The sequence below is a fragment of the Mauremys mutica genome, chromosome 7, assembly GCF_020497125.1.
Source record: "Mauremys mutica isolate MM-2020 ecotype Southern chromosome 7, ASM2049712v1, whole genome shotgun sequence".
NCBI classification, from domain to species: Eukaryota; Metazoa; Chordata; order Testudines; family Geoemydidae; genus Mauremys; species Mauremys mutica.
In genome coordinates this window covers 107,109,747-107,125,277 of record NC_059078.1, presented here as the reverse complement: position 1 = coordinate 107,125,277, position 15,531 = coordinate 107,109,747, and the positions used below count along the sequence as shown (strand labels likewise).

General features: G+C 38.9%; 2 protein-coding genes across 8 annotated transcripts in view; one reads left to right on the top strand and one right to left on the bottom strand.

The window, feature by feature from the left end:
• INSYN2A (inhibitory synaptic factor 2A) overlaps nucleotides 1-13,266 on the bottom strand; it is a 79,791-nt gene extending 66,525 nt beyond the window's left edge. For all 6 annotated transcript variants that reach the window (XM_045023409.1, XM_045023410.1, XM_045023411.1 and 3 more), the window contains exon 1: nucleotides 12,753-13,266. The gene's annotated coding sequence lies outside the window, so the exon portion shown is untranslated. The remainder of the gene's footprint in view (nucleotides 1-12,752) is intronic.
• Nucleotides 1-15,531, top strand: part of DOCK1 (dedicator of cytokinesis 1) — a 561,291-nt gene that overhangs the window by 242,598 nt on the left and 303,162 nt on the right. The gene's annotated exons all lie outside the window — the stretch shown is intronic.

Here is a 15,531-nt window from a genome sequence, read left to right as displayed (position 1 = left end):
GATCCCCCTGATGACTCCTTTTTGGGTCAGGACCCCTACAATGACAACACGGTGACATTTCAGATTTAAATAGCTGAAATCATGAAATTTACGATTTTTAAAATCCTGTGACCATGAAATTGACCAAAATGGTCCGTGAATTTGGTGGGCCCTAAATATAACTTAACTCCCTTGCCTACGTTATTTCTCTGTAATTCTGCTGACATTACTTAGCTCTGTAGAGTTTTTTGAGATACAAGACAAAAGGTGACATAAACATTCAGTTATATAAAATGAGTGACTGTACCACATGGAATGAACTGATCCTTCTTCCAGAAACTTAAAAAACTACTGAGATGGAGTTCAGCAATATGCATAAATACTGCAGAAGTTCAGAGTTTGCAGACGTGCATATTAGACACTGCATTATAGCTTCTTGTGCTGTAGCTACATTTAAAGAGATTAACTGATTGAATGACATGATTTGCCAAGTTAAATATTAAAGAGATCACAGAGCTTATTTTTCTAGATGCTAAACCCTAATCCTTGATTTCTTTGTTTTTGTTGTTTGTTTAAGGTTGATTATGACTAAAAGAACTTAACTTTCTGTCTGAATATAGAAGTAGTCCATCAAACTGTATCAAAATGTGATGTCAAAAGTACTGAGACTCTTTATGGAAAGTCACCGTAGCTGTTAACTTTTACATTGTTTCAGGTGTTCTGTGGCATATTTTATTAAACTGTGTACTTCTCTCCCCCCTACTATTCTTCATCCCTTGCTAACAATCCAGATTTCTCACCATCCAGTTTCCAGTACTAGCATTTACAAATGCAGCAAAGGGTCCTAGCTGATATGATTCGAGCCCCAGCCCTGCAAAAATATATGCATCCTGATGAGTCCCATTTAAAGTCAATATGTAAAGTTAAACATGTGTATAAGTCTTTTCAGGTTCAGGGCCTTGATCCAAAGCTCAGTGAAGTCACCCACCTATGTTACAACATAAATTACATTACTGCAGTTTTATAAACTATTGATTTGTTAGTGAAGAGAAAAAACAATCTTGTAGTCTGAAAGTGACACCAAACTCTAATTTAAAATTGATTTATATTCTTTGCTCTGTAGAAACATATATGTAAAGTAAAACTTTGTTACAAAAAGTATGTTTAATAAAAGATTTTAACTTCATCTTATATTTCCATAACATCTTAAGATGTAAAATTCACAGATGGTATAGTTTCACACAGAATTGAAAGACTACATGAATAACAACTCTTAAGGTTATATGCACATACCAAAGGATTCTGATTATATTTGATAGCCTAGGATGAAATTCACCAATGTGCACAAGACTTGCTTTCACCACAAGAAAGCGAAGATGGAATCAGTGGTATGTGATGCCTTTAGACTAATATACCAAAGGCACACCTCTAGCAAGAAATCTCCTGTGTGGCGTTTGATACATCTAAATAATATCACACGGTTTAATGAGAAAAGCATGTTTTACTTCAAAATGTATGAATATCCATGTGTCCTGTCTCCTCCTCCATGGGTTTTTCTTGTAAGAATATGTAGTGCACAATAGGCTTTTGCAGTTGAAACAAAATTTCTAAAGCAACCACATGGATTTACTTTCTATGAACGAATCCAACATGGCAGCCAAAATCTCTCTTCATTCTAAATATCACATGACTACTGCACTTATTAAAGTGCCTTGAATTTCTGCTTACAAAATACTATAATTTTTTCTCCCAATTTCATGCATTATGGTCTTCCAGTAAACATATTTAGAATTTTTTCAGGTACTTAATTGTTAGTAAACTGTCTTTATTACTATGAGAAAATTTTTAAAAATCAGGAGACTCATCTCCTGAATATGGGACTGAGGATTATTGGTATGCAAGAAAAACTCTTCTGGAAAATTTTCCTTGCTGATACTAATGATCTTTGCCAATTATTTGCAGAACCTTTTCCTGTGTAACATGCATTTTTCACTGAGTCTTAAAATGCAGGCACACTACTATAGTTTGATTTCTACTCATAATCAAATGCTTTTAGATGTTTAGTTTCTGTGGTTAAAAAGCAAAAAAGCACTGTTGATGTTATACAGAGTTGTGTACATCACAACTCTGACAACACAAGTGTCAGTTGTGTGGACCACTCTCAACTTTTTATTATAGTTCTCACCTAGAATAATGGAGCTAACAATGACAGTAACTGCCAAATTAAACTTTTTAAGAAATCTGTTTTGGACACCTCATGCATTTGATTTTAGACTCCTACTTTGCTCTATATGTTGGGCTTCCTTATTCATCGTTTATCAAAGTTATTCCTTATTATTATTCTTTTTGGAGCCTTCTTTTCACCGATGTAAGTGCAAATTGCTCTAGCCATGTACCTCTCCTCTCTTGATACATGTTATTACTGCAAGAAATCAGAGCAGTGCCACTGAGGGGCCTAGGGTGATACTTTGTTTTTAAATTGCTATTGTCCTACTGTAGACGATAGCTGTGGCGTATATTGTTTTGAATGTGTTCTAAACTACTGTAGGTTCAGCACTGTTGAGACAGTTACTAGTAAAATCCCTAAATTTGATGTGTTCAGAGTTTCAGCACCATAGTTACTATGATAACCTATGAAAACTCATGTGACTGCTTCTTCATTGCCATAAAAATGTGAAGGTTTCCTCCTGAATAACATAAGAGGCTGTAGCTTCTGATTGCCTTCTCTTCTTATTGGTAGAGTAGCAAAGCATTTACAATAATTGCATCACCTACAAAAAAGAACATGTTACTGTAAGAGTTTCTCTTGTTTTTATTAAACTATGCCTTTTTAGATAGTTAAGATTAGCTCTGGGGGTGAAAACACAAAAAAAATGACATTTGCATACTTTGATAGAGCAGTGCTGGAGCAAAAACAGCAGTATATTGAAAAATAAAAGTTTGCAACTATTCCTTAGAATATTCCGCTAGATAAACACTTTGTTAAACTTCTCTTCTGTAAGACTGAAAAAGAGATATTATGCACACTGCCACAGTCTTTAATTTATATTTCTTCTTTATTACATCCTATATACTGCATTATATGCACATGATTAAATATAATCCTATTTATCTTGATCAAATTCTGTATACTATGGGTTTATTTTCCCTTACTGGTAGTGTAACCAGTGTTAATACTAGGAGTTAGGCATTTGCATCAAGAGGTGAATAGACCCCGGAGGTCCAAATTAATAACTATTTACTTGACATTGGAACAAATACAATGTCAAAGGAAGTTCCATGTCAATTCATATTATTCATGGAGTTGTTATTCTCTCAAACATTGCTGGGATTTAGGATACTGGTGGAAAAATAATAAAAGTTTTGCTTATTTTTCTACTGTGCACTGCACCTTATTGATAACATGGAAATGATCAGTAAAATTTTACCAGAATTTTCTGCAATGTAATCTGTGTAGTTATTCAGTCTGTAAAATTATATCTAATACTCATATTATAACAATTCTGATTAACATGTTGTTGCCGTTGGAAACTCAAATGGCTCCATTTACGTTTGATAGGTCAAAAGAACCTCAGATTTGACTACTTGTTAAAAAATTCAAATGTTGTTATATCAGTTTCTCTCCTGTAAGTTGTATTGTTATTTAATATGAATTTTAAATTGTTCACAGTAGGCAGCAATAATAACCCTCAATATAGGTACACATCATGAAAACATCAAACTACTACCACAAGACAATGCTTTTGTTTAGACACAGCAAAAGCTTATTGGTAAAGATGAGTCCGAACCAGGTGCTGAAGGCCAATGGACTTGAGATCTGACAAACCCCTAGAAAGAGCTAGATGGGGACCTTGTTTTGAGGGTGTACGTCTTGAGTCTGTCAGCAAGAACGGCTCATCTGATGTTTGATCTTAGCTGTTGTAGGAAGACAGTCAGTAAGGATAACCAGATCCAAACCCCCACATAGACAAAAACCAAAACCTTGAATTTCACCTTGGAGGTGATGGGAAGCCCCTGCAATACACTGAGCACACGTGTAATGCACTAAGGCCAAACTTTTCCACTGAACAAGCAGATCATCTCATTTTACTGAAGCTTCAAACTGTTCTTCAAGGGTAGCCTTCATTAGAGCCCACTGCAGCTAGGAGGTTACAAAGGCATTGGTGACTTCCTGAGGTCAGTGTCAGAGTTAAGGCATCCAAATATCATCACCTCATTCTGTTTGGATAATGATTATCACTATGTATTGTACGATATGCTGCTGGTCAAAAGCCATTTGTAATAATAGACATAAGGTGATGAGATAAGCATGCATAGATATAGTGCTAAAGAACGCAGGCAGGTAATTAAGGCCCCAAATCTAACACATCTTTAATAGACTATTATTTGATGAATGACTTCAGGATTGTAGATATCTCTGTCTGCATTCCAAACTTTACCAGTCACCAGAAAATAAAAGCAAAGCAATATTCACTTAAAAAAAAAAAACTTGTATGTAAGCAGTTTTTGTCCTCAACTGCTTCCTGTGCTGGCTCTGCAGTAGCTGTTAACTAACAAAAAGCATTGTAAGTCCTGTGCATATTCTTGCTTAGTGATGCTACTGCAAGAAAAAGAGAAGTAAGCAAAACTGGCTTCTGCAACACACTGGAGAGACAGTACAAAAATCAATGTTAGCTAAATGGAAAAGAACAAAATCGGTACAGAAAATACTTTTTAGCTGTTGTACCAAAGTGTATTACAATACAGTAGAACGTTACGGGACATCTTTGTTGTGAAGGATCTTTGATAAAAGCTCTTTCTGGAGATGCTTTTTAGGTAAATAATAGCAAAGGAAGAGCATGATTCACAGGTATAGACAAGAGGAATCTGATATTGTCATATCAAATTTGAATTAAGATGGGCAGTTAATGGGACACACAGGAAGATTTGTTCCAGCTGACATGATTTGCAGGGGAGAAGGTTCTCGAACCAACACTGGGAAGGATTGTGTGGAGAGTAAAAGAAGAGGCTAGTGCTAAACTGGCAGATAAAGTGCAGAAGTGAGTAGACATAGAGCAGGAATTGCTTGCAGGTTTTATGAACATGAAAGACAACGTAAAATAGGATGTTGAAATGAATGAGCTAGTGGCTGTGTTAAGATGGGGTATATGTGATTTGGATAACAAAAATGTATTAAAATTAATTAAAGGTCTTAGAACTCTGAATTTCCTCCTTTTGTTGGCTTGAATTGTGCTCTGCTTATGTAACTGTGTAGGATTTTAGCTGAGAACCCCCATATGCATTAATAGGAATGGCCTGAATAAAGCCCTAGGTATCAAGGTCAGACATTAGACAGTTTTTGTCATTTTTAATATGGCTTTTTGTGTTTAAACAGCACTGGTAGATATAAATCTAGGAATGTGACTGAAGTCTTGAACACCTTTTTGTCACTAGTTGTGTAGTTATAAAAAGCTATGTAAAGTTTACAGGTTTCACTTAAAATGCAGGGAATTTAGCCCTAGTCTACACTCAGAATGGAGCAGTGTGTGTTAATCATATTGAATTCACACATAGTTCCTGCTGATCTACTGTCTTATGCATTTTGATGTCAATGGTTCCAGTCTTGGTTCCAAGACTGGAACCAACAAATGGTTCCAGCTGTCTATCCATTGTCAGCTTCTCACAGAAACATCTTTGTACTTTCTTTGATGCTGGCCTTTATGCACAGAAAATTTCTTGAACTGATTCATAAGATCACTACCCTCTTCTGCACATAATCTCTTCACTCATGTGTGGTGGGATGTCAGGAAGAAAATAACCAATGTAGATATTGTATTTATTTGACTGCCTTCTTTCTCATATCTGTCCCCCATACAACCCACACCTTTCATGTAATTTGTCTCCTTAGATTCTTTAGTTATTTGGGTAGAGCTCATGCCCAAATTTTTAAAGATATTTAGGCACTGCTTCACTTAGTGTTGCAAGGCCTAAGTGACTTAAATGGCTAAGTCCCATTTTCAAAAGAGCGGAGCAATGTCTAAATACCTCTAAAATCTGGGCCAGTTTGTATTATGGCTAACATAACGGTGCTTCAATCCTGATTGAGGCTCCTGGGGGTGACTAAGATAAATATGAATAATCCAGCCCTTATAGAATGAGCCAAACCATGATAAAAGCTGGGGTTTTGTTTTTTTTTAAATGTTCAAGATTAGCTAAGAACCTAATCCCAAATAGTTGTTTTCTTAACGTTATTTGGCCCTTCCCATGCTGCCTAACCAAACCATGTTAGAAAGCGATTCAATGGGAGTTCTGCTCCCACTGTTATGTTAACATGGTTCTCAGTGCGGATGGGGCCTAGTGGTATTAAGAGCTACCTTGTGTGCTTTTCATGGAATTAAGTAAAATAAGCGCATTTCTGTTTAATGGGTAAATAGAGAGAGATCTATATTTAGCCATATTTATATCTGATTGTTCTAATGTGGAGCGTCTGGTTTGCTTCTGCAGTTCTCTGTCTTGGAGAAATTACAGATAAAAGATGTATTAAGTCATACTGTTTGCAGAATTATTTCTATGGTATGCTTTTCTGTTTAAATACTTATCTGGTCTAGGTGATGATGGGGATTTTTGAGAGAGAGTGCTGAATGGCAATGTTTAGATCCAGATTGATATTGATCCAAAGTTGGGGTTAGTTGAGAATCCGGCGTTTTGCTGCAACCTATTTTAGTTAGGTGTCAATCACAAGAGTTGGATCTGAAATTCTAGAGTTTTCGTTATGAGCCTGTTTATATTTAGTTAGAAACAGTATAACTATTTTTTTTAAATAGCAAAAGGTTTTACTTCTTTAAAATATACAATTAGGATTTGTTTCAAGGCAGATGTCTCACATGATTGAACTACTGATTAGTTGTTTTGATTTTGAAGCTTGCTGTCTAAGAATTTTAACATCAGAAGTGCCTGCTTGTTGAGTGAAACCTGTGCAGATGTCATTACCTCTGTAAATTTTTTTTTTCAGAAATGAAAAAGTTTGTTCTTAATGATCAATTTGACATCAGACTGAAAGATGCTTGAGACACACTTTGAAGTTTTGAGACACCAAAATAATGTGGTGTTACATCTTTGAACATTAATTTTTATATACACACATTGGAAAAGTAGCATTTTATTTTCTATGTGCTTGCTTAAGTCTTTAACTGTCATATATCTTAGCAATGTCTGTTTCAAATCTTTGGTCATACTTTTTTTCATTAGTGATTTATAAGCTCTGTTGGCTTCCTAAAAGTTACCAGAAAATGAAAGGGAGAGGAGGAGAACATATAATACAAGCAGTAGCCTATCCATGATGTCAACTGCTTGTTCACTGATGCATGTCTTTCTGTAAGAGTTCTACAGATTGGTACACTTAATTGTCTTAAATGTGGGAGGATGGAGAGGCGAAAGAATAACCATGAAATTTGGATAGTTCACATACTTTATTTTTTGACATTTCCCCCCGCTTATCTTTCAGATCATAGCCTAAGTGAAATCCACTTTCATCTCTTTAAAATCAGTTTTTAGCATCTGGTTTTGTAGCTTGACGACTGATATTTACACTGATACTTAAGAAGGAAAAAAGTCAAAATCAGCTTCCTCCTCCCGCTTCCTCTTTTCCTTCCAAACAACAACACCACCTACCTCTTTTCATCAGTAGATCTTGAAAAGCTTTACAAAGGGAGGTACGTATCACCATCCCCATTTTACAGATGTGGACACTGATGTAAAAATCGAGGTAGGAGTGGGGTCCTCTAGGTGCTACAACAGTACAACTAATAAATAATAATAATGGATAAAATGAAAGATAAACCAGATAAAGAAAAAGTTAAAAAACATAGACAATTAGAGCCAGAAAAGCCATCTTGTGATGGGGTGGACTGTGGCAGAAGGGATTGATGGAATGATATTGTCCCCATCCCATAACACCTACCAGCAAGATCAAACCTAAAGAAAAGGCCATCCAGATGGAAGGCCATTAAAAAGGGAGGAAGTAAATCTTAGAGCAAGTGCCCCCCTGAGAAGAGGAATCATGGGGCTGACACAGAAAAGACTTAAGGGTCAGGCTGATCTAAAGCAGAAACCTTAGGGAGAGCCAAGCTTGTGGAGAAGGTTTGGGCTGGTATTTACGTTAATTTGTATATAATGTCAAACTCCAGGAAGGGGTTTTATCTTGACACTACATCGGTTGTGTGGGACTTTTTCTTATCAGGTGGGAAAATTGCCTAGAGATTTTGTTGGGTCTGTTGTGTAAGTGCAGATTTTTAGATTGCTTAATGAAGGCTCATTTTAGGGAGAGAAGTAAGAAATGGTAAACTCGTTTGGTAATGTTTGTGCAGAAAATCTAAGGAATTATTTGTCTGGGCATATCACAGCCCTTACTTAGAATGTTTTATGATGTCTCACTGGAATGGCAGCTCTCCTGGACGTGAAGTACAAAAGGATGGGTGCATATTTTTGGTTGAGGTTTATTTCTTAACCATCTCATAGGCTATTTATTTTACCAAATACATCCTTAGTCTAATGCATTTAAACTTAGGAGTAAATGATTAAAGAGTCTAACATTTTTTCCATAGAAACTTCCCTATAAAAATATATCTGCATTTAGCCAAGCAAGTAAATACATTCAACATTAATGACCATATTATTCCAGAGAGCACATTAGGGTCTGGTTCTGTCATCCTTTACTGAGTTTCGGTAACTTCAACAGGACTACTCATGTTAATAAGGATTTGCAGGATCAGGCCCTTAAATAGTACAGTGTACGTGCACATATATTCACAGCATTGATGAGACATTTCATACAGTTTCTGGTCTCATCTGGGGTGGGTTTCGAAACCAGCTGATGTAGGATGCCATTGGAATTGGCATATACTATAGCTTAAAGTTAGGAATTGGTGTTGTATTTAATAGTTTAGCATTTGCCAGTGAGAATGCACACTCCTCTCCCACTTCCTCTGTGGACTCTTAACAATCAAGAAAGTCTATATTATAACTAGAAAGGGACCCAAGCCACACATCTGGGATCTAAATTTCCCCAAACGTGGGAATATTCAGACCTGGGGTTTTGGTTCTGTCAATCTCTGACTGATTAAATGATCCTGACTTCCCTTTAACTTACACTGGGTGTAAGTAAGGACTAATTGCATTGAAGTCTGTGGGCCTAGTTTTAAAATTGGTATGACAGCAAAATCAGGCCCAATATCTCTCTGCAGCTCAAGGAGAAAAGTATGCACAAGGAAGGACATCAAAATGAGCTTTTAGGTCTTTGTAATGTTTTATACAACTAGTTATCTTCGCCTGTGAGATTTGTGCTCATATGCATAACTGAATAGTAGCTGATTTTAAGCCAGTGATCCTCCTGACTTTGTGCTGTGCATATGCATAAAGTAGTAATACTGTTTTTGAAAGCATTAAGGGATCAGTAGAGATTCTATTCTCTTTCTGAGTGTAGTAAAATTTGCTGTAAATTGACTTCAACGTAGAGATGTTCCACTATAATAAAAATGCATCTGGTTATATTCTGTAATTAATAATGAATCTCAAGACTTCACAAAAATATTTGTATTTGAATATCAGATTAGTTCTAGCTTTGTATGTTGCCATGTTGTCCTGTATTTTATCCAATTACAAAAAAAAACTTGAAGGACCAGTTCCTGAGAGATTAGTATCTTCAACTCCCACTGAATTCACCACTTCAGGATTTCACTCTAAAATATGCCTGTGATCTCAATCTCTAAAAGAAATAACAGTACTAAATTGGAAAGGTGGATGCAATAAAATGTAAAGGACTTATGTGCTATAAAACAGGTTTGCTGCATCCATGTTTTTGTTTAGTGTCTCAATGGGATTTCAGCTGGTTAACTAAATTGTGGTTATCAGAAGGCATGAAATAAATAACACAGTCTTAACAAATAATTAAGCAAATTTTGTCTAGGGAGTCTTTCCGTTCTACATTTTTTTAGATTTACTGTGATTTGCCTCAGGTCTGTAAAATGTATATGATTACCCAAGCTAACTGGTCCCTATCAAGGAATTGCCTTGAGATTTCACAGCTCAGTTGCTTTGCCGGGCTCTGCTTATGTTTTAGCATAGATTTTTGGCAAGCTAATCGATTTCATTGACTTTCATTATCTCAGTGGTCACTACAGTGGCACTATCAGAGCTTTATGTTACTATCGTGTAACTTTGCTTTTATCTTATTCTAAGAATAATACCTTTGATACAAAAAAAATGATTGGTGTCTCAACATTAAATGCATAAAGTCTGTTGCTGAGTTTGGATTTCCAAGTGACGTGACAGTGTTTTTTGGTGACTAATAGAATTCTGTCCACTGTGATGTGTATTAAGAGGAGTACACATGCTTTGTGATTCGTCACTTGTGCAGAGGCTTGTGGTTCTGTTGGCCATGTTTTCATTGTACACAATAATTTCAGTGAGAATTAATTTCCTTATTTTCTCCAAATTTGTTAGATATTATATTATTCTGTTATGAAAGGTGCCACTGTCAGTGAAATAGTTAAATTGCAAACCACAAAGATGATCCTGTGAAGTACTTGCTTAATGAGCAGACCTGTGCATTGAATGTCAATTGCTGAACAGTTTAAATGTTGTTCCCATAGATTAGTAACTAATACTTTCTTTATCAGGCAGCTTGTTGTCACCTGGCTACTCTTCTATATGTTGGGGTGGGGGGTGCAGATGCAAAGTGGGTCCTGTTTTATTAAAAGTTAGAATTATGTTGTTAATCATGTTAAAATTTAAAAGGCAGTGATAACAAGTTTTTTCCCCCCATCAAGGACATAATGATGTCATTACTAAAATAAAAATATTTTCTGTACTGTAAGCTTTCAGCAGTCCTGAGTCTTCATTAGATGATTTAATATCCTTTAAATGCAGAAGCGCATTAAAACTGTATCTTGTAATTATATTTAAGAAACTGTTCAGTGTGAGTAGTTGCATTAGAAATGTTCATAATCTGCTTTTAATAGAACCAGCATGACTAACAATGTCATCCATATAGAGAGTAAACCTCTAGATGCTAAATTAGTAATATCTAGTTAAAATTCAGATGACAGTTTCCATTATTTGAGCTGCTTGCATATATTTTTAAAAGATATACTAAAATAAACAACTTTTCAAACTCTAATTGCCAATCTGGCCAGAGAATAATACTGTTGTAGTGAAGAAAGTGAAACATTAGCATATTGGTGGAATACAATCAGTATAACACCAAGAGGAAGATAAGGCTTATGATTCTCCATGCTGAGAATTTTTACAGACATATTTTTGTGGTTTGAAATTAATGTTACATTAATTTTAATGTGTAGGATACAAATTGGAATGGTTACGGCATGTAATTTACTGGTTAGTTTTTCACCCAGCATCTAGGTTTTAACCTTCATAGGTACAGCATCCCTGACACTGATAGTAAATATGAAAGGTAACCACAATGAAACACTGTGAAAGGAAGGAAATAAATCTCCAATACTGATGTGATCCTTTACTGTTGTCTGTTTTGTTGCTGACTTCCAGTGATCAGGTGTAAAATAATATAATCGTGGGGATTTAAAAAATGGATCTTTTTCAAACTTCCAGATCCCAGAGCCTAATGAGTTAAATTTCTCTCGGTTATGCTTACACAGAATTTAAGCTGTTTAGACATAGAAGGTCGAATTAAACTGCTTCACTGCCTATTCCGGCTCCCCTGGCAGAGAGAGGAGCCGCAGTTCTACTGGGACAGACCTCTTGGGAGACATTGACACAAGCTGAGAATTTGTTTCTTGCTTTGCAGAATGCAAAGATGCCCTAATTTGTCATGGTTCGCCACCCCCTGCAAATCCAGGCTAACCACAATCCGAGTTCCCCCTTTATTATTGGAGCTCTCTGTAGTATTATATTAAATAGAGACGCTGAGGTCACAGGAGAGGATTTTTATTCGAGTGATACAGACGCAAGACGGAACCCCCTCTGCATGAAGCAGCAAGATGCTAGGTCCGAGGCAGTCTGACTTTGGTGCTTGATGTTGTACTATCCTTTGTCCTGTTGGTCTGCTACATTTTCATGCCGTCTCGAATTGAAATGTGTTAAGCGGTAGGGGGTTGGGAACATTAAATGGTGAGAGCCACTGTTTGCCAACTATACTAATAGTTCAGAAAATGCTAGGAGCGTCAAAGCCAGAGCAAGGTGTGTGTTCCCCTGCCCCAGTACTTTACAGCAAGTTACTGGGAAGGAAAACTGCTTGGTAATAATTTCATTACCATGTTTTATAGGTAGGTATAATTATAATCTCTTTGTTGGGGCTCTATTTGGGCTTTATAATAGAAAAGTTAATAAGCCGTGGTAGTTGTAATCAATCCTCTAAGGCTGAAGCACCTTGTGCATCTTCTGAAAATTCTTTAACTACTAATCCCCTGGCAAGGTGTTTTATTAGCTGAAGCTGTGGTATTTTTCTAGAACAAAGAAATGGTTTGGACGCACAGTGATATTTCCTCAACCCTTTTCTCCCCTTATCTGTCATGAAAGTTACAGGACGCAATACCTATTCCCAGGCAGCCAAATACTATTGCATAACATCCCCTCCCCAAACATTTAGGCTTAGCGGCTTTACACTTTTCACTAAGAAGTTTAATTATGAAAACCTGGAAACTCACTATTTGCATGAATCCCCTCTCAGGGAGGTGGCAAAGCAGACTGTCTGATCCCTCCAGATCTGTGGGTAGCAGTACAGTTCAGGGTAACATGTCTAATTGCAGTGGAAAGCTTACCTTACGCTGCCTTAAAAATAACTAAAAGTCTGTGCAATTCCTTTGTGATGCATTTCTCTCCGTTCACTTCTGCAAGCTTGCAGGGAAACGATCCACGGGTGTAGAGCATCTGCTGCAAGATAGACCGGCTGAAAATGTTCTTTTGCTTTCCGGAGACTTGATCACCACCACCCCTTTAGCTATCACACTGAGACATTTATTCAGCTGTGACCAAGAGAGCGTTCGCCTCTAGGCAGCGGCGGCAGTAGCCACGCACTCCTGAAATGTCCTCATTTACTGCAATTGTCTTCACTGAGATCTCGAATCCAACAGGGGGAAGAGGAGGGGGAGGAGTGGGGAGTCGTTTCAGCAGACACCGTTTCCAGGCTGGGTTCCGGATCTGGTCAGGATGAAGCAATCTCTGTAATGCTCCTGGCTTTGCAGGCAGATGATTTGATGAAGCTGAATTCCCTGCTACTTTTGGAAATGCATGAGCGGTGGGGGAGAGCGTGGCGTGTGATGTGGTGCTAGGAAGAGCTCTGTGTGTGTGTCTCGCAGGCAGGCAGAGGCAGCAGCCACTGGCGCCGGCTCTCCACTAGGGAGAGTTCTCGTGTTCACTCACTCTGATGTGGACGGGCTGTGACAAGGAACTTGTTGAGTTTAACGTGTAGATCTTAAAATAATGGTTGATGATTATTCTGGGTCCAGTGACGGAGGAGGGGGGAGGAGCCGTGACACTGGCTTCTAATTCACACAAGGAGGGAATCATAGTCTAACAGAGGAAGAATTTCTTCACATATTTTGGAATTTTATGTACGTTTTCTTTATGACTAGCCTACATCTGAGCCATGAGTCTGTCACTCTTTCGGTGTAAACAAAGCTGCAAGACAACGCCGGAGACTGTACTAGTGTGTTGAGTTGAAATAGCATCTTTTTGGCTTTTGTGTGAGTGCATACACAAGTATAGTGTAACGCAGCGCTTCTCAAGCAGGGGGGCCTGAGTCAGTTTCAGGGGGTCTGCAGAGCAGGGGCCCCCGAGTGCTGATACCCCACAGCTAAAGCTTGGAGCCCTCCGCCCTGCTGGGCTAAAGACTGGAGCCCCAAGACCAGTGATGAGCTGCCAAAATCTTAACAACCAGTTCCCTATAAAAAGTTCTGATTTAAGGGTGGGAGCGGAGGAGGGGCCAGGGCCAGGGGAGACATACCCGTGGGGCCGGGGGCCCCTGCAGGGCCTGGGCCAATTGCCCCACTTGCCCCCTCCCTTCCAGCCAGCCCTGGAGCTTGCTGCAGGACCCCCCCCCCCCACACAGACACACCTTGCTGGGCCGCTCAAAAAGCGGCAGCAGGACGACTCCTGAGCTCAGCTGAGCTGCCCAGCTGGCCATGCTGCAGCTGGGGGGAAACAGGGGAAGGGCCGGGGGAGCCTCAGCCTCCCCAGTTGGGAATCCTGGGAGCAACAGGATGGTCCGGCCCCCGGACTGGAGTTCTTTGCCCACCCCCTGGCCCTTTAACAACCGGTTCTCCATGGAGGTCTAATTTTAGCAACTGGTTCTTGGGAACCTGTGGGAACCTGCTCCAGCTCACCACTGCCCAAGACCCCTGCCCCACAGAGGCAGAAGCCCCGAGCCCCCCCACCCCTGGCTCCACGGGGCTACCTATAGGATGAATGCCCAGAGCTCTGAGCCCGCGCCCACTTGCCCCCTGTGGCTAAAGCCTGGAGCTCCTCTGCCCCATGGGGCTGGTGCCTGGAGTGCAAAGCCCCAAGCTCCTGGGGCAGAAATCCTGAGTCTCCTCACCTGTGGGGCAGAAGCCTTGGTGCTCCCCAAGGCAGAATTCCTGAGCCCCCGTGACTCATGGGGCTAAAGCCCAGATCCCCAAGCAACCCCGCCCCGCAGGGCAGAAGCCCCTAGTTCCAGCACTCTATGGGGCCAAAGCCCAGAGCCCCCCGCCCCACAGGGCTAAAGCCAAGAATCCAGAGCCCCCTCACCTCATGGGGCTAAAGCCTGGCACACACCCCAGTGGTTGAAGCCCTGAATCTGAGGCTTCCCCACTTCACAGCTGGACCCCCCAGACCTCCCTGCTGGGTCCTGGAATTTTTAATAGCATGTTGGGGGGGCATCAGAAAGGAAAAAGGTCGAGAACCCCTGGAATAACATATATAATAGCAACCTGTGGTTCTGGGGGTACAAGCAAGGAAAACAACAAAATATACAAGTGAAATATAACTAAAGATCAACAACCTTGGAAAGCTTCTCGTGACCAAACAAGCATAGCAAATTTAGAAGTGCAGGTAAATGAAATGAAAACAAACAAAATGTGGCTTGGATATTTTGATCTTTTTAGATTGATGAGAAAATACAATGAAAATCATAGAAAATTTTTAGTTATGTATTATATTATTTTTAGTTATACTTTAAATTCATCTATAATTTTTGGTATCTGTTTAATTTTTGTTAAACCATATGCATGGAGTGATATCCATTTTTATTCAGTATAATTTATCTGCAAGCATTGCAACAATATGTGGAATTATTGAGAAATTACTGAATCACTAGGATCAAATCACAGCCATTCTTCCTTTATTTTTTTTTCCGGTATATACTGCAAAGTAGGTGATGTTGGTGCATTTGGGAATTCGGTGGAGTGTTTGTCTCAAAGCTATTAGCTGGGAAAGGATGTTCAAGATGCAGAATAAACACACAGGTTTTCACTTGCTTCTGATCCCTAAGGAGCATTGGTCTGGGTTGGAACTGAAGTAGTTTGGCAAAGCAATGTGGAAAACCCCACCTTGTGCTGCTTT